The sequence below is a fragment of the Anolis carolinensis genome, chromosome 3, assembly GCF_035594765.1.
Source record: "Anolis carolinensis isolate JA03-04 chromosome 3, rAnoCar3.1.pri, whole genome shotgun sequence".
Lineage (NCBI taxonomy): Eukaryota > Metazoa > Chordata > Lepidosauria > Squamata > Dactyloidae > Anolis > Anolis carolinensis.
In genome coordinates this window covers 68,091,676-68,115,503 of record NC_085843.1, presented here as the reverse complement: position 1 = coordinate 68,115,503, position 23,828 = coordinate 68,091,676, and the positions used below count along the sequence as shown (strand labels likewise).

The 23,828-nt window shown below is 41.7% G+C and overlaps 1 pseudogene; it reads left to right on the top strand.

Moving 5' to 3' along the window:
* Positions 1-223: 223 nt before the first annotated feature.
* On the top strand, positions 224-402 carry LOC134298119 (U2 spliceosomal RNA; annotated as a pseudogene).
* Positions 403-23,828: the final 23,426 nt, after the last annotated feature.

Below are 23,828 nucleotides of genomic sequence, written 5' to 3'. Positions count from 1 at the left end.
GATCTCTCCACACCTAAGCCAGTTTTTAAGTGGCGAAGTTGGAATCTTTCTACCAATGTCAGATCTTGACACCCCCCCCCCCCCCATATTTCAGCTCCATACAAAGCAATGGGGAACATCTTAGCCTTAAGAACCTTCAGGAAGGGACGCAAAGATCCCGGGTAATTGTGGTTACATAATTTATGAATTGCCTGCACGGCATTATCAGCTTTTGCAATACTTAATCACCTCTTGGCCTATTGGCTAAGATCAAGTGTAGTATCTGTTCTTATCAGTTAATATACAATGTACAAATTATCTACAGACCCACTAAGAAAATCCAACAAATTCAGCAAAGGACAAGAGGGATCCTATCACCTCTGCAGGAGTCTACCGTATACTGTGCAGCTGTGGACAAGTTTACATAGGGACCACCAAACGCAGTATTGCCCAGACACAAATCAAGGAGCATGAAAGGCACTGCAGACTAATTCAACCAGAGAAGTCAGGCATAGCAGAACACTTGCTCACCAACCGGGACACAGCATATAGCGTTCTGAAATGCTGGACCACTCTAACAACCACCATGTCAGACTACACAGAGGAGCCAATGAAATCCACAAGCATGTGGACAATTTCAACAGAAAGGATGAAACCATGAGAATGAACAAAATATGGCTACCAGTATTTTTAAAAAACTCTAAAATCAGGATACTAAGTAAAGAACAACACTCAGAAAACAGGGGAATTCCAGGCATGAAACCATCAGGGCCAGTTAACAATTCCCAACAAAGGATTCACCCAGGCAGGAAGCAGCAAGGCTTTGAAGCTAAAAGGCCATTCAATGCTCATCAAGGTTGTCAGTTGCAACATTCACACTGGCCTCAGGCAGACCAGAGAGTTCTTTCACCCAAGCTGAACATTCCACAGATATATAAGCCCCACTTGCCTTGTTTCCAACAGACCTCACAACCTCTGAGGATGCCTGCCATAGATGTGGGTGAAACATCAGGAGAAAATGCTTTTCAAACATGGCCATACAACCCAGAAAACACACAGCAATCCAGTGATTCTGGCCATGAAAGCCTTCAACAACACAATTTACTCTGTTCACAGGTATATAATAATTATGATCATTTGTGCTTGCTTTAAAAGTTTATCCTTTAATTTCTCCTAAACTATCTAGTATTTTTTGAATAATTAGGTACCAGATTAAAGGTATTTTTGTAGTTTCTAAAAATTTGATAGTATGTATGTGTTATTGATCTTGATTTTTATATAAGTAAAGGTTTCCCCTGACATTAAGTCCAGTCATGTCCGACTCTGGGTGTTGGTGCTCATCTCAATTTCTAATCCGAAGAGCCGGCATAGTCCATAGACACCGCCAAGGTCATGTGGCCAGCAAAACTGCATGGAGTGCCGTTACTTTCCCACCAGAGTGGTATCTATTGATCTACTCACATTTGCATGTTTTCGAACTGCTAGGTTGGCATAAGCTGGAGCTAACAGCGGGCACTCACTCCGCTCTCCGGATTCGAACCTGCAACCTTTCAATCTGCAAGTTCAGCAGCCCAGTGCTTTAACACACTGTGTCACTGGGGGCTCCAGGATATATGTGTGTGTGTGTGTGTGTGTGTGTGTGTGTGTGTGTGTGTAATCTAATCTAAATCCCCGTATGTGTGTATGTGGAGACCTCCGGCCTCCACAGACAGGCTATATTTCCCAGTGCTGAGAAGTCAGCAAGTCACTCCTTTGCACTGACATTGCAGTTACAGCGAGCACCATGAACATGTAGCCCAACCCCTGTCAATGTCCTTCCCAAAGACTACAGCCCACCACCCAAGGAATGCTTTCATTTGGGAACAATTTCATCCTAGATTTTGCTTTTTCTTCCACCACAGGCAGGCATTCCAGGGTTCTCCACTGCTGTGAAATTTGCATGACCCTGCTGTGAAATTTGCATGACCTACTGCCCTTGCATCACAGGCAGGTATCCCAGGGTTCTCCATTGCTGTGGAATTTGCATGACCCCGCCTATTGCCCTTCCCTTCCAAATCTGTCTATATAACAGAGCAGAACTGAGGTGCAACTAAACTTACTGGAGGAGTTTGGGGATTGACTGCACATGGTGGAAGTTGGAGATCACCCTGCATCAAGTCAGAGCACTGTGACTCCTACTGGGAAATATAGAGGAGGTGTAGTTCACCTACACCCAGAACGCTATGAACCCAAACATTTACTTACTTACTTACTTACTTACTTACTTACTTACTTACTTAGGCGATCCCTCATAGATCGAGGATGATGGTCCTCCATTCCTGTTGTGTTGAGGACGGGTTCTTAGGTGGCTGAAGAGACCTATTCTTGATCTGCATGTTCTCCCACAGTGAGGACATCAGTTTCCAAGTGGAAGGCGGTCCCGTTCAGGGTTGGCTTGATGGGCCTTCCTCTTGGCACATTACTCCCTTAAGCCATCCAATCGTGCCTCTTCGAACTCCACAGCACTGCTGTTCAGAGCTGACCTCCAGTTAGAGAGCTCAAGGGCCAGGGCTTCCCAGTCTATGCCACAGTTATTAAGGTTGGCTTTGAGCCCATTTTAAACCTCTTTTCCTGCTCACCAACATTACGTTACCCGTTATTGAGTTGGGAGTAGAATAACTGCTTTTGGAGATGGTGATTGGTCATTAGGACAATGTGGCCAGTCCAGCGGAGTTGATGGAGTAGGAGCATTGCTTCAATGCTGGTGGTCTTTGCTTCCTCAAGCACACTGACATTTTGTCTGCCTTTCTTCCCAAGAGATTTGCAGGATTTTTCTGAGGCAGCACTGATGGAAACGCTCCAGGAGTTGAGTGTGATGTCTGTAGACTGTCCACGTTTTGCAGGTGTAGAGCAGGGTTGGGAGAGCAATGGCTTTATAAATGAGCACCTTGGTATCTCTACTGATGTCCCAATCATCAAACACTCTCTGCTTCATTCAGAAAAATGCTGCACTTGCAGAGCTCAACGTTTTCTAATGTAACACCATTAAGCTGTATTCCTGGCATTGCAGAGGGGTTAGCTGGTGCCTGTTGGAAGAGCACTTTGGTTTTCCCGATGTTCCATGAGAGGCCGAGCTTCTCGTATGCTTCTGTAAAGGTGTTTAGAGTGGCTTGTAGGTCTTCTTCTGAATGCACACAGACTACGTTGTCATCGGCATACTGGAATTCTATAATACATGTTGTGGTGACCTTGGTTTTGGCTCTCAGTCTGCTGAGGTTAAATAGCTTGCCATCTGTCCGATAGATGATTTCCACTCCAGTGGGAAGCTTCCCATCAACAAGGTGAAGTATCATAGCGATGAAGATGGAAAATAAAGTAGGTGCAATACACACCCCTGCTTGACACCTGAATCCACCTGAAATGGGTCACTTTGGGAGCCTTTGCTTTCCAAGACTGTTGCCATCATGTCATCATGGAGGAGCCACAGGATGTTCACAAATCTGTCACGGCACCCAATTTTTTGGAGGATGGTCCAGAGAGCGCTGTGATTCACTGTGTCGAATGCCATTGCAAGGTCAATGAATGCCATGCACAGAGATTAATTTTGTTCTATGCATTTTTCTTGGAGCTGTCATGCAGTGAAGATCATGTCCACTGTTCCTCTGGAGGGGCAGAAGCCATTCTGGGATTCTGGTAGGGTGTCTTCTGAAACAGGGAGAAGGTGGTTTGCTAGGATTCTTGCAAGGATTTTCCCAGCGGAGGTTAGAAGGGAGATACCGCGATAGTTTCCGCAGTCTGTTCTATCCCCTTTCTTGAAAAGGGTGATGATGGTGGCATCCTTGAAGTCAGCTGGGATTTTCTCGGTCACCCACACTTTTTCAATGAGCTGGTGGAGTTGTTGTAACAGCTCAGGTCCACCATCTTTGAAGATTTCAGAAGCGATCCCATTAGGTCCGCTGGCTTTGTAGTTTTTTTGTTGGCTGATGGCATTGCTGACTTCTTCCAAACTAGGCAGTGCTACAAGCACATCACTAGTTTGTTGTTGCAAGATTTGTGATAGGGCCTCTTCGGTCACATTGGAGCTGCGATTCAGAAGGTTCCAGTAGTGCTCTTTCCAACGTAGTTCAATTGCTGTTTTGTCCTTTAGAAGTTTGGTTCCATCTGATGAGCGTAGAGGCTGTATGCCATGGTTTCTTGGTCCATAAATGATCTCTGTGGCTTTGAAAAATCCCTGAGCATCATGGGTATCTGCAAAGTGTTGGATTTCTTCAGACTTCTTTGTCCAACAGATGTTCTTGAGTTCTTTGGACCTCAGCTTTTGCACTAGCATAGATCTTTTTCTTAGCAGCCAGCTGGTGTCTCTCTGCCATGTTTGGAAGGCTTTCCTTTTGTTATCAATTAGCTGTTGGATCTCTGTCGTTATCGTCAAACCAGTCATGATGTTTCTTAGTTTGGTATCCAATGGTTTCTTCGCAGGCTGTGATGATGAAGGTCTTCAGTTTGTTACAATGTTCCTCAACATTTTGCGGGTTTTCTGTGGGTAGATGATCCTTGAGTGTTGTTTGGAGAAGGGCTCATTTGGAGGGTTCCTGAAGGGCTTGGGTGTCAATTTTCGCTCTATTTTTCTTCCTTAGAGTCTGCATTTGGGGGAGGTCTTGATAGCCATCGTGGATTGGATTAACCTGTGGTCTGTCCAGCAGTCATCAGCACCAGTCATGGCTCTTGTGAGAAGCACATCACGGCGGTCTCTGGCACGTGTAATTACATAGTCCAAGAGGTGCCAATGCTTTGACCAGGGGTGCTTCCATGATGTCTTGAGCTTGTTTTTCTGGTGGAAGAGCGTGTTGGTGATGAAAAGGTTGTGCTGTCTGCATTTGGTGAGAAGCAAGATGCCATTCGAGTTGCTGTTTCCGACCCTGTCTTTTCCTATGATCCCTGGCCACAGGTCGGAGCCCCGTCCGACTCTTGCATTAAAGTCCCTCAGGAGGATGATTTTGTCCTCAGGTATCTCCAATAGGACAGTGTCCAGCTGACAATAACATTTTTCCTTGATGTCTTTGTAGGCACTTATGATGGTTGCCTGTTGGTTTTTGGCAAAGTTAATTTGGAGGGTTGAGACTCGTTCGTTAATGCCAATGGGTGCCTCAGTCAGGTGCTTCACCAGGTCATTTCTGATAGCAAAGCCAACTCCCTGTATTCTTCACTCTTCTTCAGGCAGTCCCTTCCAGAAGAAGGTGTAGCCTCCTTTTTCTTCCTTCAGCTGTCCCTCTCCTACTCTCTGGGTCTCCTGAAGGGCTGCTATGTCGATGTTAAAGCGTCCCAGCTCCCTTGCAATGATAGCAGTCCTGCGTTCAGGGCGTTCACCGTCATTGTTATCCAACAGTGTCCTTACATTCCAAGTTCATGTTTCTTTTTTGTCCGCAGAGTGGTGACCCCTCTGGATGCGGCAGTCCAATCAGGGATAAGAGAGGCAGACTATGTTTAGGGCATCTTTTCTAGCCCCTTCCCTGTGTGGGGTGAGCAGAGCGGATCCTAAAAAGGGCTGTTCAGTCATGGATACAGCTGCTGGACTACTCAACTGCCTCAGACCTTGAGGTAGAACAACTGAGTCCATATCCACCGCCCATGTGCCAGTCTGTGACTAGGGGCTTCCAGATTTCACAGTCCTGCCCCCGTCGCCACTCGCTGATCTCCATGGGACTCTTGTTGGTTTTTTTATTTTTCTCGGAAGACGCCTGTGCATGATTTTTTTTAAATATGTGGGGGTCGGAGTACGGCTGGTCAACACACAGTCTTCACAGAGTGAGGTCCTAGAAGTGGTGTGATTATCACAACGACAGTGGCTTCTCAGTCTGTTGCAGCCTTCTTTTGCCTTCGCAGCCATTGTAACATGTACTATGTTATCCTCCGCCTGCTCTGCCGTTGAGGTCTTAGGGTTTTCAGATTGTTCTTGGTCTGGATCCTCCCCTGTGTCCCCTCCTGGGAGTGCATGACTCCAGTGGTTGTGCCCACAGGTTCATTGGAACACGCAAGCCCCCTCACCATGGCAAGGTGACAATCCATCGAGGGGGCCAAACAATGATGGGTCTGGAGCAAACTTGCCATGCATACCTTATATGCCCAGATTTGAATACTGGTGGATTTGGAGGGGAATTGCCCTGGACATTTGGGAGTAGTAGGTACTGGGATTTATAGTTCACCTGCAATGAATAAGCACTTCGAACCCCACCGATGATGGGCCAGGACCAAACTTGGCACACAGAGCCCCCATAACCAATACAACATATTGGACAAGTTTGGGGAAAAGGGAGTTATAGTTCACCTACATCCAGAGAAACGATGACCCCCACCGACAATGGACCAGGACCACACTTCGCACACAGAAGCCTCATGACCAACTGAACATACTGCAGGTGTCTGTGAGAAGGGGCTTCTATTTTGGGAGTTGTAGTTAACCTGCATCCAAAGACCACTGAACCCAGCCAATGACGGATCTGCACCAAACTTGGCAAACAGACTGAACATTGCCTGCTGTGGATACTGATGGATGGCCGATTTCCAATCTCCCCTATTTGGGCAAGTTCTTGGAACATGTGGTTGCTTCGCAGCTCCAGGGATTCTTGGTTGACACTGATTTTCTGGATCTGGCACAGTCTGGCTTCAGGCCGGGGCATGGTACCGAGACAGCCTTGGTCGCCTTAGTCGATGATCTTTGCTGGGATCTTGACAGGGGGAGTGTGTCCCTGCTGGTTCTGCTAGACCTCTCAGCGGCCTTCGATACCGTCGATCACGGTATCCTTCTGGGATGTCTTGCGGGAATGGGACTTGGAGGTACTGTTCTGCAGAGGCTCCACTCATTCCTGGAGGGTCGGTCCCAGATGGTGTCATTGGGGGATGCCTGCTCAGCCCCACAACCATTGACTTGTGGGGTCCCGCAGGGCTCTGTGTTGTCTCCCATGTTGTTTAACATCTACATGATGCCGCTGGGAGAGATCATCAGGAGTTTCGGGGTCCAGTGTCATCTGTACGCAGATGATGTCCAGCTCTGTCACTGTATGCTGGAACTCAATTGACAGACCCAGTCTTTTAAACTTGAACATGCCTATTTGTATTTTATAATGCGTTTTATGAATGTCTTATGTGAGTTAATTTTTAACTGATTTATAGTGTATTGTACAGTTTTTATATGTGTGTTTTATTGTAAGCCGCCCTAAGTCCCCTGTTGGGTGAGAAGGGCAGGATATAAATATTGTAATAAATAAATAAATAAATATATGTTTCGGGGCAACATCATTTGGATTCAAAAGTAATCCAAACACAGATTCTTGGCATGAGACGTGGCTTGAACCGAAAATAAGGCAAGAGTTGATTCTCCAAATGTGAGGTTGCTCTGACTGGAATCTTTCCTAAATTACATCTCTTTTAATTTTCCTTGCAAGACATAAACACATCCCTGTACACTCTTGTTTTCCCACATCTGCCTGCAATTCTCAAGGGCCTGATCTCAACTTTAACCTGGAATCCTTTCTAACAAACATTCACCCCCCTCACTACCATCTGAGCTTTGTTGACAATTCTCAGACTCCTGTAGAAGGTCATCCTTATCTTTGCTCAACTGAGAACTTTCCACATTCCCCTGTTCCGTCTGTTTTCACAAGCCATCCACAGCTCCCGAATCCACCTGCCTTTCTGAGTCAACAACATTCCCTGGGACAAACTGCTGTTCCACATTTCCTGGAACAAACTGCTGAAACCCAATTCCCCTTTCATCATCATCAGACTGAACCACAACAGCTCTGCTCGGTGAGTGAGCGAGCGAGTTAGGGTGGTAAGAGAGTAAGAGCATGAGGGCGAGTGGCAGCGGCAGCAGGAGCCTGGACGAGGTGGCCATGCTTCTGCTTCTGCCGCCACTCCAGTTGTGCCATGCCAGAAATGTAGAGGATTCGGGAGACAGAGCGGGACTCAGGACTCCGCCCCCTCTTCTGAGTCCTCCACGTTTCCGGTGTGGCCCGGCTGGAGCAGCAGCAGAAGCAGGGGCATGGCCGCCTCTTCCAGGCTACTGCCACCGCTGCCGCCCGCCCTCAAGCTCTCACTCTCTCACTAACCTCGCTCGCTTGCTTGCTCACTCACCAAACTGAGTGGTGTTCCTTCTTCCCTGGCTGCAGGAGCAGAGGCAGCCAGAGAAACATGGTAGGCATGAAGCAAGGGTCATCCCTGAGGAGGAGAAGCAGCAATGGGATAAATAAATAAATAAATAATTTCCCCGCAAAAGACCGAGTCCGTGTAAAGCGAACCACAAAGTAGCAAGGAAACACTGTAATTTAAATTGTTTTCTGTTATAAACCTACTCTTCATTATTTGCTTAAAAATATTTTTACAGGCTTATGAGAGCTATACTCAGATTTAGTGAATTCATCTGGTACTTTGACCATATGCAGAAAGCAACACATCTGAAAAAATCTGAAAGCTCAAAAATTAATAATTTATGTTTTGTCATATTGTCTCAAAAACTGCATGTCCTTTAAATCACACCTTTAATAGTGTGTGTGTGTGTGTGTGTGTATGTGTATGTGTATGGTGAACATTTAATTTTATGAACGTTGCTTAAAAAGCATAAATAAATCTCTATACTATAGAGAAAATGTCTGTTCTCATGATATTACTAGGGAATTTGTTTCTGTCAAACTTCTTTTTTTCCAGTAGGTATTTTATTCTCTTTGTTCCAATTAGAATGCAAGACTGTTTCCTATCTCTATGGAAACTTATGAATATTTCCATAAGCACTTTACAATATGAATTTTTGTTTACATTTTCTCCTATAGATTTTTGTGTATACTTCTCCATTAGCTATGGCATATTTATGCACATTATTTTCAAATGTGTGTATGTATGGTTTCATGAACAGTTTTTTAACCTGACATGTCCCATAAGTCTTGAAATTGTACGGATTTTTGAAGTAAGCTGCATTCTATTCCATTGGAACTTTCAGGAGACAGAGAATTACTTTTTTAGCTATGGAAATGCAAATGTAAATCTTTTGGCCCATGTCTATTTAACATATGAAGCAATGTTTTATGTGTATATGTGTGTGTTTAAAGCACTGATTTAAGAAATTCTCTTTCACTAGTAAAGTAGTATATATGGCAGAGACAAATTATACTCTAATCAAGTGTATTATTCTGTGCAAACTGAAAGATCTCCATATTTGATGCACAGTTTATTGAGTGCTGCATGACTGGAAGCCTTCAGTTAATAATTCAGATTCTCAGCTTCAAAACAAAAGAAAGCATAAATTAATTGCATTTGTGTCAGATTGTGACAGAGGAGGAAATCAACTCTGATTTCTGAAAGAGTATAAACACTATAAATGTGACCAACAAAGGACAGTTTACCTGGCAAAAGCTTACATTCCCCAAATAATCTGAAATATAATATAATGAAACAAAACCTGAAACATTCCTGACCTCAAACATTTTTGAATAGGGTTACACAACATGTATTGTTTTATAGCTCTAATACATTTATTGTTTAGCATGTTCACAAGTATGTATTTTAAGCCTCACATTATTTTAGGAATAGTTAGGCAATGGGAATTATATTAATTAGAAGATTTCTCATTTCATGCTTTTCCCTCCAATTTCTTCTCCAGTATTACCACACGGAATTAGCCTGGAGTGTAGGTCTATTTGCTGGCTCCCTCTGAAGAAGGCTTATGAGCATGTAATCCTGGCTAAGACTACTTTTGTACGGTTGGGACTTGATATTACTGCAAGGTAAAGCCCAGGCAACCCCCACATTCTGGCCCACCCTCCTGCTCTAAAAACAGTGTACCTAGGGGTCACTTCTGGGCCAGTTAGGAATTTTTCCCCTCTTTATGGTTTTGGGGGCTTTTTTTCCCTACCCTACACTGTTTAAAAATTGATAAATTGGCTTGGGTGGAATCATAAATAAGCAGTCATGCATGAGACTGGGGTGGAGCTTACATTTCAGTGTGCACCTAAGCACCCAGTTTTGGTGATGGTCAAGAACAGAAACCCCCACTTGTGTGTTCAGGCAACCAAGGTGAAGGCAAATTGAAATGGCTGTGGAGCTGTGGGGTAATACTAGCACCACTGAAGCCTTTATTGCGCCAAATTGCTATGTGTGTGTGTAAAGAAATCCTTGCAAAAGTTAGTTTGCAAGGGAACTCTGCAGAGGAGCTCTTTTTGCAGAGGCAAGGCCACGCCTAAAACAATGTATCTGTTTCTGGCAGGTGGCTGAGATTGTCAGTTGGGATTTGAGCTTGCTGGGAGAGCACAGGAAAAAGAAGGCTCTCTAATAGCTACGGTCAAGTAGCTGATTAATATGCTATGCTGTGTATATATTGATGCTGATTGATTAGTTATTGATCTTATGCAACGACATGGACATTGTATGATTGCAGAACTGTTTTGTATTTCAACTCTATAAGCAAGAGTAAAGTTTCCTTTGTTCATTTCAATTCCTCTGCCTGGTCTGAGTCTTTTGCACATGGTGTTATCTGGATGCTACTGATTCTGCTATACTCTCACCTGGCAACAGGTTATGGGCCCAGTTTAGCCCAGTACAAACCAGTTTAACCCATTATTTTTGCAAAGACTTTAGGAGAGGAATCTATTTTTTGGACTTTACTTTTTTGTGAGTCTGGACTCTAGAAGAATGGATCCAGGAGTGAACATTGCAGCATTCCCTATCGCCAGGTTGAATGGCAGGAACTACTCTGTGTGGAAGATTCGCATGGAGAGTTATCTGAGGAGGGAATCTCTGTGGGACTATGTCGTGAACCCACCACCACAGGAACCATCAGCGGAAAAGCATAGGGCCTTGGACAAGGCAAAAGCAAGTCTCATCATGGGGGTGGACGATGACCAACTCATCCATGTTAGCAGTTTGCCCACTGTACATGACATTTGGAAGCGGCTGAAGGAGGTGCATGTCTCAGACTCTGCAGCAAATGTAGCTGTACTAGCCAGGAGGCTATACAGGAAGCGTCTCCAGAGAGGAGAGGAGCTGAGAGACCATCTGCAGACATTGCAAACCTTATTTGTGGAGCTGGAGCAAAGAGGCTTCATGCTCACAGAAGCAAATAAGTGTTTTATTTTGTTATCCTCCATGGACGATTCTTTTGATGGAATTGTGAATTCCTTAGAATCACTCCCACAAGCGCAGCTGAACTTGCAGTACATTTCTTCTCGTCTTCTTGCGGATTGGCAAAGAAGAAAGGATCGGCTTTTGGAGACCACGAAGGTGACCAGTCGGGTCCAACAAAGGCGTCCAGCTGGGGAGACAGCGGAGCAAGAAAGAGAGACAGTTTGTGCCGTGAGAAGGTGTTTTATTTGCAATTCTCCAAAGCACTTGAAGAAGAACTGTCCAAGACTACGGGTCAAGCCGAAGGAGGAGCAGCTTCATCAGAGGAAGGATCCTGCGCACGTAAGGGTTGTTAAAGCCAGCACAAGCCCAGAACTGAAAGGGGACTTTCAAATTGAGGAAAGGGAGAAGTTTTTGTAGAGGGTTTGGGAGAAACCTTGCAAAATGTGTATTATGTTCCAGAAATTGATTTTAATCTCATATCAGTGATGAAGCTGGATAGTGAGGGGTTTGATGTCTTATTTTCGGGAAGTACGGTTAAAATCCTGAAAGGGACTAAATTGTATGGAACAGGGTCAATACAGAAAGGTATGTATATGCTAGATCCAAAGGATGCAAGTAATGTGAACTTAGTGAGCAAGAATACTCCATTGCATCACAGGTGCATCCATGAATTGCATAGAGTCTTAAGGCATCCAAGTTTTAAAGTGCTGTACAAGATGCAAGAGTACAGTGAAGGTCTGAAATTGGAAGACTGCAAACTTTTTCTAGATTGCACAGTTTGCAAAGGGACAAAAGCCCAGTCTGCACCAGTAAGTAAGAAAAGCTTGAGGAATTCAGAGAAGCCTTTTCAATTGGTGCATGCAGATTTGATAGGTCCAGTCCATCCTAGCAAAGGAGGGGCAATTTATTGTTTGTGTATTCTTGATGACCATTCTAATTTTGCATGGAGCTTTTTGTTAAAGAATAAGAGTCAGGTTTTTGAAATTTTTAAGAACTGGGTTGCTTATGTGAAAAGACAGTTCGGAGTTGATGTAAAAGCCTTGCAGACAGACAGGGAGGGTGAATTTACATCACACAGTTTACAAAAATTCTTGCAAAGTCAAGGAATCAAACATAGGAAAACGTGCCCATACCAAAGTGCTGAGAATGGTAAAATAGAGAGGTTTGTGAGGAAAATCCAAATGGTCAAGGACTCTCTTTTAAAAGATTCTGGACTTTCCAGGGATTTGTGGGGCGAGGCTATGATCACAGCAAATTATTTGATAAATAGAATATGGTCTGAACCTGTTCAAAACACCCCATATTTTCTGTTGTACGGCAAGAAGCCACCCTTAGGACATTTGAGAGCATTTGGGACACAAGCATGGGTTTTAGTGCCCAAAGCAATCAGGAGAAAAGGGCAGGAGAAGTCGAGGAAGCTAGTCATGGTGGGATATGCTCAAGGAGCAAAGCATGGAGATTTTTAGACAGGGACGGATCAATAGTAATTTCCAGATCTGCAAATTTTGCCTGTCCACAAAGTTGGGACAAAATTCATGCAAACTATGAGGTGTTTCTCCCAATGTTAAATGAGGGAACTCTAGGGAAAACACAAGCCTCGGAGGAAAGTGCTAGTGCAGCAACTTCCATTTCTCCTCAAAACATAAAGGATCAAGAAACTAGAGAATTTAAGAAATCCGAGTCAGATGAGGATCAGGTAGAGAGTGACCAAGAAGATCCTAGGGAAGGCACAAGTCAAGGCACAGAACTCAGGAGATCCGCAAGGGTTAGGAGGATTCCTGAAAAATTGAGAGTTGGACATGTTAGACTCAAGTTCTTTTAGTTTATGTAGATGACCTATGTTTTATTGCGAAGACTGATAAAGAGGTCAATCATTTTGCTGATGAGTTAAAGCAAAAGTTCCAGATAAAAGATCTTGGGCCAATGCAGTATTTCCTGGGGCTGCATATCATGAGGACTGAGCAAGGAGGTTATGTGCTAAGTCAGAAAGGAAAGATATTGCATGTGTTAAAAGCCATGAGAATGGAAGATTGCAAGGGTGTCCAGTCACCTATGATTTTGGGATTTCAAAACGAAGTTGATAATGCTGAACCACTTCAACAGAAGGATTTATACAGAAGTGTAATTGGCCCAGTTACTGTACATAAGTAATTACACACGTGTTGATGTTGCTTTTTGTGTAAATTTCTTAAGCAGATATGTAAGTAACACGACCACAGCAGCATGGAACGGTCTCAAACGGTTGTTAAGGTATTTGAAAGAGACTCAGAATTTCTGTTTAGTTTTGAATCCTGGAGATTCTTTAATTTTAGAAGGCTATGTAGATAGTGATTTTGGAAACAGCCCTGATAGAAAATCAACAACTGGAATGTTGTTTAAGCTAAGCGGCACAGTCATAGACTGGAGATCTAAGAAGCAAAGTTTTGTGGCTCTGAGTTCGAGTGAAGCCGAATTTGGTGCTCTGTCTCAGGCTTACACAGAGTCATGTGTCCTAAAGCTGCTCTTGAGGGACCTGCTGATTCCGGTGGAAGAACAAACTAATATTTTTAAGGACAACCAAACATGTATTTTAATGGCTACTCAGGCCAGGGTAAAACAGAGAAGCAGATATTCTAACGAAGCCACTTGGGGCCCAAAAGCATAGTGAGTTCCAGAAAGACCTGGGAATATTTGAATTTCAGTTATTAAGATTTCTTGACACAAGGAGGGGTATTGCGCCAAATTGCTATGTGTGTGTGTAAAGAAATCCTTGCAAAAGTTAGTTTACAAGGGAACTCTGCAGAGGAGCTCTTTTTGCAGAGGCAAGGCCACGCCTAAAACAATGTATCTGTTTCTGGCAGGTGGCTGAGATTGTCAGTTGGGATTTGAGCTTGCTGGGAGAGCACAGGAAAAAGAAGGCTCTCTAATAGCTACGGTCAAGTAGCTGATTAATATGCTATGCTGTGTATATACTGATGCTGATTGATTAGTTATTGATCTTATGCAACTACATGGACATTGTATGATTGCAGAACTGTTTTGTATTTCAACTCTATAAGCAAGAGTAAAGTTTCCTTTGTTCATTTCAATTCCTCTGCCTGGTCTGAGTCTTTTGCACATGGTGTTATCTGGATGCTACTGATTCCGCTATACTCTCACCTGGCAACAGCCTTGTGTCTTGGGGCTGGAATACTCTATACGGCTTCCCTAAGGGGTCGCCCTAGGAACAAGTAAAGTAGAGTTGCGCTCAGGGAACTCAGGTGTCTTGCCCAAATTAGCTGAGGAGGAGGTGTGGGAGGGCCACTGCCTCAGCTTATCCTACATCAAGTTCATCCCCCTTAACAAGGTTATTGCAGTTCATGAAAATAGTTTAATCAGATAATCTTAATAAAGTTGCCCATAGGTATTACCATATCATTCTCTGATATTATTTCAGTGATGGGGGAGCAAATAAAAAGCACTGAGTGAAGTTTCTTGCTACATCCATAAGATAGAGTAGGTAAAGTAAACCATGGTTCATGAAAAATTCAGTGGTTTTTTTTATCGTGGCTTGTTGATAAGCCTGGTTGTGAGTTATTCATTTCAGACAGAATGAAAAATGGCCATTGTATAATAATGGTATCTGGATATTTTAAATATTTCCATGGGCACATTACATGTCAGGGCCTGTGTCGCTGCTTTGTGTAACTTTATACAGTCATTTAGCAGTATATCAGAAACATATAAGTGAAAATGCTATCTGCTCATTCAAGATTTATATATGCAAAAAGAAAATGAACAGAACTAAAATCAATGCTCATTGAGTTTATTAATGGTGGGAGTGAGAAATATGTGGCTCTCCAGAAATTGCAGTATGGCAACTCACATTATTCTTCACTATTGCCCTTGCTGACTAAGGTTGCTGAGACTTGTAGTGCAACAACATCTAGAAGGACAAAGTTTTGATTTATAGCCATCTATAGAAAAGTTTAAAAAAATCATGTAGCTATCTTGAATAAGAATTGCAAGAATATATTGATTAATGCAATGATTAATTTAAAGATTCTGACCACATTGTTAATGGAACTCTGACTATATAACAAGACTATATACTATAAACTACAATACTAAATAGCTCACTTGAAAAACCGTTTCATTATATAAGAAGTTTGGAATCTGAGATTATTTCCAAGACCAAAACTAAAGTCCAAGTTAGATAAAAAAAAGGATTAGAGATCAAAGATTATCTCATGGAGAATAGACACTGTAAACATGAATGCACAAAATGAATTGCTGCAATTTGAGGACGAAGTTCAATTTATGTTTTCAGCAATATAAATGGGACTTGTGCTTTATGTTATGTTCCCAAATAAGGCTACTTTGCTTTGCAAGAAATGTTATTTAAAACTTTTTCCTCCATGCTTGCCTTTATCCTTGAATGCTAAAATTATGATCCATTATGATAGGCTTTTCTGGTGTTGTGCAATTTTCTTGCATTGAGTATTAGTTTGCTAAGATATTCTTTTCCTGGAAAAATCATTTTCTTTCTTTTTCCTATGTGCTGGATATTTGCTTACCTTGAATGACTTGCTTTTATCTTCCCACTCATATTATACCCCTATAAATGAAGATAATAAAAGATAACATTTTACACTAGCATAAATGAGTATTTTAACTAGTTTTGAACTAATTTAATACTCCTGTGGTATGTATTGCCTGCAGCACTACCATCTCAAACTATGATCTTGTCAGATCTCATGAGCTAAGCAAGAGCATGCCTGGTCAGTACATGGAGGGCCTGTTATAAAAGAATGTGTAGCAACTGAATAAACTCAAATTAATGACTATTTTACTGAGTGTATTTCAGCTTGGGAATTAAAGATAAATTACAACATTGGCTTTTTGAAAGAGTTGTCATCAACATCTATCAGAAGTTGTCAAAGGCAGTGACGGGAGCAGCCTCTTTTGGAGAGAGATTTTGCACTGGTTCATTAGCAGGCTAATAATCATGACAGGCAATATATTTCTTTAAAGAAAAATACTATTTCATATTCACTTTGAAACTAGCACAATCAAAAAAATCTCCTCTATGTTGGCTGCAAACATATAGATACCTAAATAGGTTCTCATTACTCAATTCTGGGAGGAATGTATAGGATGAGGATAAGCAAGTAATACCAAACAGAGTTTTTAAGTAGTGTGATATCTGAGGGTGTTAACATTTACTATTACAGTGAGAAAATTAATATTTTGAAATTCTAATCCCTAGAATCCCTCATTCAACATGGCCAAAAACTACTGAATGTTCACATTTTAATGGTCTTTGTTCCTTAAAACAATGGGTGGTTGTTGAATGTGTGTGTTTTTAAAACTGTGGTTGAGACATTTTTAATCTGTTTATATTTGTTTTAAATAAGATGTTTGTTTATCATACATCACTTTAAAAGATTGAGAGGTGGTAAAAATGATTCGAATACATCAGTGCTCCCTGGAGGATTTTGGAAGTTGTAGTCTCAAAAATGCATTGCTTCCAGGTTCTCATTAATTCATAGGATCAGTAGAAGAGTGATCTTGAAAAAAGAATGAAATAAAATGTTAAATGTCTGAAATAAATCCCAAAGTAAGATGCAAAAGTGGAAATGAGTTGTGAATAATCTGAAATTTCAGGATTCTAGAACTGGATGCCTACAAAGAGATGTTGTCTATTGCATAAGTAATACAGAGAACTGTTAGGGGGCTTGTTTACATCTGTCCTTTACCACAAATCGGACTAGAAGTCGAACCTGGATGTTCAGGCAATATCCAAGGATTCCCTGTGTCTAACACAGGGTAAACTGGGCTAATTTGATTTAACGCTGTGTTAAGCCATGTTGAGGAATACTCGGTAATCTGGGGAAACTCCAGATAAGCTCCATTTCAGGATGGGTACGAACAGCATGGTCAACTCCAATCTGAACCAGTTGACTGTCCAACACAGACTTCATAGGGAAAAGTGGATGCATTGAAGCCATGTCATTTCTCCACCCCACCCCACTACCCTGATCACTGCAAAACATGGCCATGAAGGTCCAAAACTGCTCTTGACTGTTGTTTGGCACTTTTGCTGACATCAAGGAGCCCACATGACCAGGGAGGAGGAGTGTGGTCATCCAGCAGTGGCAACAGGGACAGCAAAAATAAGGTAACAGTCTAGCCAAATTGGTTCCATCCCTTCTGGACTGCCTAGACTCTGCCTCCTCCACAACGTGTATCCCTGTCCAGGGACAGTCTAGTATAATGGTTATTTGGACTGGCTCCAAATTTTTGTGTAGATGTAGATGAGCCCTTGGTCACTGTGGGAAGGAAATGTTGCAACATGACTTACTTTCATCATGTTACCTTTATTATGCTGTCATGGTAATATGCCTGCATGCTCCCTTTCATTGCCAAAATAATAATTTTGATAAATTTCATAACTATATGTTTCCTGTGTCTATTAAGACCATGTTAAAGATTTGTCACTTAGAAATGCATTAACCCATATGTAATTCTAGATGAGACTACTTTAACCCAATAAGTTGGTTACAAGTGAATACTTCTTAGGTGGATCATACGAAACCAAGACTGCAATCACTTCATCATAGCCAAAATTAAATTGAAGAAGCCAAAAATAGAGACTTGCATTTCATTGTAATTTTATTTATAGTTCATCTTCTTCCTAATGTGAGGCCCAAAGCAACTTACAACAAATCTAAAACAAATTGGAGCTAAAAGCCTGGTGACAAACTAAGAATACAATAATTTCTTCATAGCCAAAAATAAGCCGAAGGAGGTCAGAATAGAAATGTTTTAATTATATTTCATCTTATTTCTAATGTGTGACCCAAGGCAGCCTATAGCACGTTCAAAACAAACTAATACTAAAAGCTTGATGATAAAAAACAAGGATGAAAATATCAAATGAATAAGCTATCATATTAGAACACCTTGCATTTTAAGACTTATAAAATCTTTCAAAAGCATAAAAATAAATATTAAAGTACAACAACCTCTCTCCATAAAAAGACGCTTCTGAACAATGAAGTAAAAATTGAATGCCTGCTTATATATAAAAAAGGTCTTTACCTACTAGCAAAAGAAGAATAGAGAGGTAACCTAGAGAATTTTACAACCACAGAACATCCACCCAGAAAGTCCTCTCATGCCTCTTAAACAAATAAGAAATGATGGGACTAAGAAGAAGTTCACCTGCTTATTTTGGAAGATATGGTTTCTCAGATAGTCTGGTTTAAAGCTTTAGAGGTCATAAGATTCACTTTCAATTTGCCTGCAAACAAACCTGCTGCTGCTGCTCAGTCGTTTAGTCGTCTCCAACTCTTCGTGACCTCATGAACCAGTCCACGCCAGAGCTCCCTGTCAGCTGTCACCGCCCCCAGTTCCTTCAAGGTCAACCCAGTCACTTCAAGGATACCGTCCATCCATCTTGTCCTTGGTCGGCCTCTCTTCCTTTTTCCTTCAATTTTCCCCAGCATTGTGATCTTTTCCAAGCTTTCCTGTAGACCTTAAAGTTCTTTCAATGAGAGAGTAATACAATTCAGAGAATTAAACAGAAGTGACAATGTTATACTTTTCTAAAAACTTGAATAAAATGTTTGATTCAAACAAATTGATACAATAATTTAGAAAAACAGGTGTAATTAAGAACTAAACAATGACAGTGAACTAAATTCAATTGCCATTGGATCAGCAGGATCTTCTTACGGTTTAATTTATTATTCGCCAATTGATTCAGTGGGATTATTCTGATGAGAGCAACTAGAGTTATTTCAATGATTATATGTTTTGTTAGATAACCAAAATTCTACTGTGTCCAAAGAAGAGGGCTTGTTCTGGAATATTTGTTTTGGAAAACCAATATCATCATTAATATCTTATAGAAAGAATATCTCAAATGGTTAAATTAGTTGGTAGTATGATGATGTGTGTGGGAAGACTGTCTCTGTCAAAGGTCAGATGCCAACTGAGAGCAAAATATAGTTTATTTAAGTAATAACTCAAAAACAGTTCAGTAAATTATCGGAGACTTAAAACACTTAATCTTCAGTGTTATCAAGCAGTCAAAACAGAAAAAACCGCCAAAAACATGAACTGGCAAATAATCCGGATTAACCAGAGATATAATCCGGATTTAACATAAAGTACTTGAACTCAGCCCAAAAACTCAAAATGGGTTTAAAGTGGCAAAACAAACAAAGGTAAACAGCCAAGAAGCCCCAAAAACTTCCCCAAAACCCAGGAATACAACAGCAATTCCAAACTGAAGCAAAAACCCAAACCGGGCTAAAAGCTCTTTGCTGTGAGCAGCAAAAACAAACAAAACTGGAAGACGCTGAGGTGTTAGCGGCAAGCTGCTACAGAGACGAAAGCCAAGCCAGGAGTTAAAGGAGCAGAGCGTTGTAATGTAGTCGAGCTGGTCTCAAGTCGGGACAAGGAAACAGCGTCAGGGTTGGGAACAAAACCAGCAGTCAGCAACAGTAGACGGCCACGGAGATGAAAACGATGCCAAGTTTGGGAGCGAAGAGACAAGCCAAGTCAAGATTCAGTCCAAGGTCCAAAGGGTGAAGTCGTCACAAGAAGGTCCAGGTCACAGGATGGCACAAAAAGCCAAGACAACGAAGGCGAACAGCAGCTAATGCAAAATAACAATAACAGTGCAGTCCAGGAAAACCCACACAATTCCAGCCCTCCGTTGAAGAATAACCCGGATCAAACTTACATCTGTTGCAAAGTCCCAAGCCAGTCTTCAGAATCACGTACAGGAAACCCAATGGCGTCCAGCAACACCTTATCACACACAAAGAATAGTGGCCAAACATCCCTAATTTATTTAGGTTTCCTTGGGCATCCAAACTTCCAAAGCCCTAGGATCAGGTGTCCCAAGTTCCTCATCAGAATCTGAGCTCCAAACAGCCAACACCCTAGAATCAGGCGTCCCAAACTCCTCATCAGAATCAAGATCATCCTGCCCACACCCAACTCTGTCCACACCTGTGGAACTACCCTCATTCCTCCAGGCAGACCATGTGGGATCTGCTTCTGAAGACACCCAAGCCTCTCCAGCATCTACAGCATCCATGGACCCAGATTCCTCCCCAAGATCCACCGGAGCCCGTGCCCAATCTATGCCAACTTCTTCCATCACCACCAGTTCCTCAGCATCCATTTCCACCCTCCCAAGTCCCCACATGAATCCTCCTCGGAAGACTCCTCATCAATCTCCCTGATTCTCTTCCTGTGTAAATCTTCCAGCGAGCCCTCCTTGCGAGGGTTCTTCCTTCCTCTCTTGATCCCACCATTATCACTCATAGCCTCAGAAGACCCATTCACAATAGTCTCCTATTTCTTTTCTGAGAGACACCAACTTCAGTTGCAGGGCTTATTTGGATTCTTTTCCCCCAGTTGATTTCAGATAATCAGTTTGCCCCCCTCAGATGAATGGATTGGATACTGTTCAAAGTGTTCACAGCAATACATTCTGTTAAACTTGCTTTGGACAGCTTATACAGCTAGTTTCATCTTGTCTCCAAAGGAAGAGGACAGATTAGCTTCTTTGGAGTGCTTGTTGTGTTAGATAACTGCTTTAGAAAGTTTATTGGTAAGTATGATCTGTTTCTCTTGCAGATAAAAGAAATAACATGTCTTTGGCTACCTTTCACAGTTCTACATGCACAACAGTGCTCTGTTGGAGCTCTGTGTGACAAGAATAAAAGTAGCTCAGAATGACATTAAGCCATCCTATTAATGTCATTATATTTTAATTAATTCTTTGAAAACTTGGAAGTGAAAAAGTGCTATATTTTATCAGTGTGAATCTGTTTCTAAAATGAGGAAAGTCTAAGTTTCCCTGTGTTTGGTAAAGTCATGTGAATCTCCTGAAGCAAATGTTCAACAATTCAGTTTTAAAGTAATTACAAACTGATCTATTACCATGATTACACTTTTGACACACACATTTGCTTTTGCTTTTTTCCTTTTCCTTCCTTCCTTCCTTCCTTCCTTCAATATATCACTAAACAGCTTTAAGTTGCTCTTACATACCTATCTGAAACAATTACATTTGTTTTAGCTTCTCTGCTCTGCCTGTTTGCCTGACCACCTCTGCAAGACACTGCTGAGTGACTGCCCAGAGCCCACTTTGCTTGTCTTTCAGTGTATTACTTTAACTCCCCTCAGTTATTGCTGATCAAGTGCTTCTTTTTGCTATAATTATGAATGACAAAGCTTGTTGGTTTTGTAAGAGCACTAGAAAAATGTTGTTAGTATTAAACAGTATCAAGATAAGAAATAATGAGTGGTCATACATTGGTTCACAAATCAATCATCACTGCCCCTGAGCATACTTGATCTTTCTCAATGAACATATTTGACTATAAACTATTATAAAGAACAGTTAGCACTTTCATGTAAAGGTGATTAATATTAATAAATCCAGAGGGATCACATCATGTTATGGTTTGACATTACAGTTGTTTAGGGAATACTGATCTGCATTAATTTATTCAGACTCTTAAACTGCTTGGCATCATACACAGAACTTGAGGAATAAAAGGGGGAAGTAGTAACAACAACTTTGATGTGAAGTATATGCACCTTTGGAATGGCAGTTATGCAGACTGAGAATCCCTTATTCAGAATTCCAAAATACAGTATTTCAAAATTCAAAATTGTCCACATGGATGGCTGAGGCAGAGCATAACATTATCTTTAAGCTATGTGTATAAAGTATATATGAATCATAAATGTTTTTTTATGTTTAGATTTTGGTCACATCTCCAAAATGTTTCTCTGTCCTTCTCTCTTTTTCAATATCTGCACACTCTAAAATCCAGGAAAAGAAATGCAAAATACGTAACAGTCTCTAGTAGAATGCCTTAGCATTGATTAGGGATTCAAATTCTGGTAAAATAAAGATATTAAAAGGCACAGAAGTTAGCTGTTTCATTATCACTCTCTCTATTTGAAAAAAAAATAATCTGAATAGGAGGACATATTTGGAGCCTGTGGAATAAGAATATACTGCGTCTTTATAAGTTTTGCATTGATAGGTTTGCATGCCAACTTTGCTCACTTGGTTTTTTTTAATGTGCATAGGACTAAATATACCATGCATTGGGATTATGTATTCATTTCAAATGTTGGTACAACTGCCATTACACCTAAATGTGACAAATGCAAGGAGTTGCAGGCCTACTATGTAATGGTGGTGGTGGGTTACCTGATTCCTATTCACCAGCTGGAGTTGGGGAAAATGGGAGGAAGCAGGGGAAATAGTCTTTGTGTGGCTTTCATGGGAATTTACTCACCCTCAACAAGATTATTTCCTCTGGCTTCAAACTCAAACATCCACTTAATTCCCATCACACGGACAGCCGATGTCTCCTCCCATTTCAAGGATAGAAACTCACTTTTTAAAACAGTCATTCTTTTTGAGATACCACTTTTCCTGGAGCTCTTTCTCCTACTGATCCTTCTACTATAGCAGGGTTAAGTCACCTTTCTTAAGGCACCACATTCTCTGGGATCTTTTTCCCTCAAGAGCTTTCCACTGAATTAGGGACAAGGCATCATTTCTTAAGGCACCACATTCCCTGGGGTGCTTTCCCCTCAAGATCTTTCCACTGTAGCAGGGTTAAGACATCTTTCTTAGGGCACTTTCTTAGCCGGCCCTAGGTATTTTTCAAGTGTAGTCGAACAGAATTTTGCCCCCCCCCCAAAACCAATCACTGAAAAATAAAAGCATTAGATAAGCGAAAATGTTGGATAATAAGGAGGGATTAAGGAAAAGCCTATTAAACATCAAATTACATTAAGATTTTACAAATTAAGCATCAAAACATAATGTTTTACAACAAATCAATAGAAAAAGCAGTTAAATACATAATAATGTTATGTAGGAATTACTATATTTGCGAATTTAACACCAAACATTGAACAGGGATATAGGGCAGTGTGGACTTAGATAACCCAGATAGCCCCCGGTATTTAAAAAACTAAAAAATCAGGACAATAAATAAAAACAACACTCTGAAAGCAGGAGAAATCCAGACATTCGTTCTCGCCAGGAAGGCATTCGGCGGCTTCTCTGCTCTGCAAAGCCCCGAACACCTTCCTGGCAAGAAGGAAGGTGTTCGGGGCTTTGAGGAGCAGAGAAGCACTGCTTCTCTGCTCCCCAAAGCAGCGACCTCAGCTCCTTCCTTGCGGAGGGAGGCGCGGCGGCGGAGGCAGGTCACAGGAGACAGGAGTTGCCTCAATGGTGCCCCCAACAAGATGGCGCCCCGGCAACTGCCTAGTTGGCCTGGTGGTTGAACTTCCTCTGACTATATCCCCTGGGATCATTTGCCCTCAAGGCCCTCCCACTAAAGGAAAGTTAAGGCATCCTTGTAAAAACTTCTTCCAGTGGAACCAACACTATCTTAAGGAGCATTGTTCCACACCACTGAACTGAAATCACCTGAAGAATCTGACAGACCTCATCTCATATGTTTTACCCTCTTTCTCCTGTATCCACCCACATCAGAAGCTCAGAAGATGAATGCTCCCCATCTTTTTTCATCTCCATCTTGTTTTGCTACACTTCTACTACATTTCAGGGATGAACGGCAATGGATGACATCCACAAGTAGTTTGACATCGTGTGAAGGGCTCCATGGCACTTGTAACAAGATCAAATGAAATATGAATATGTGTGGGTATGTATGGAAGATGAATGAATGGGAGTTAATAATTTTGGAGACACCATTCTAATATTAAGGCCTGCAAATCAT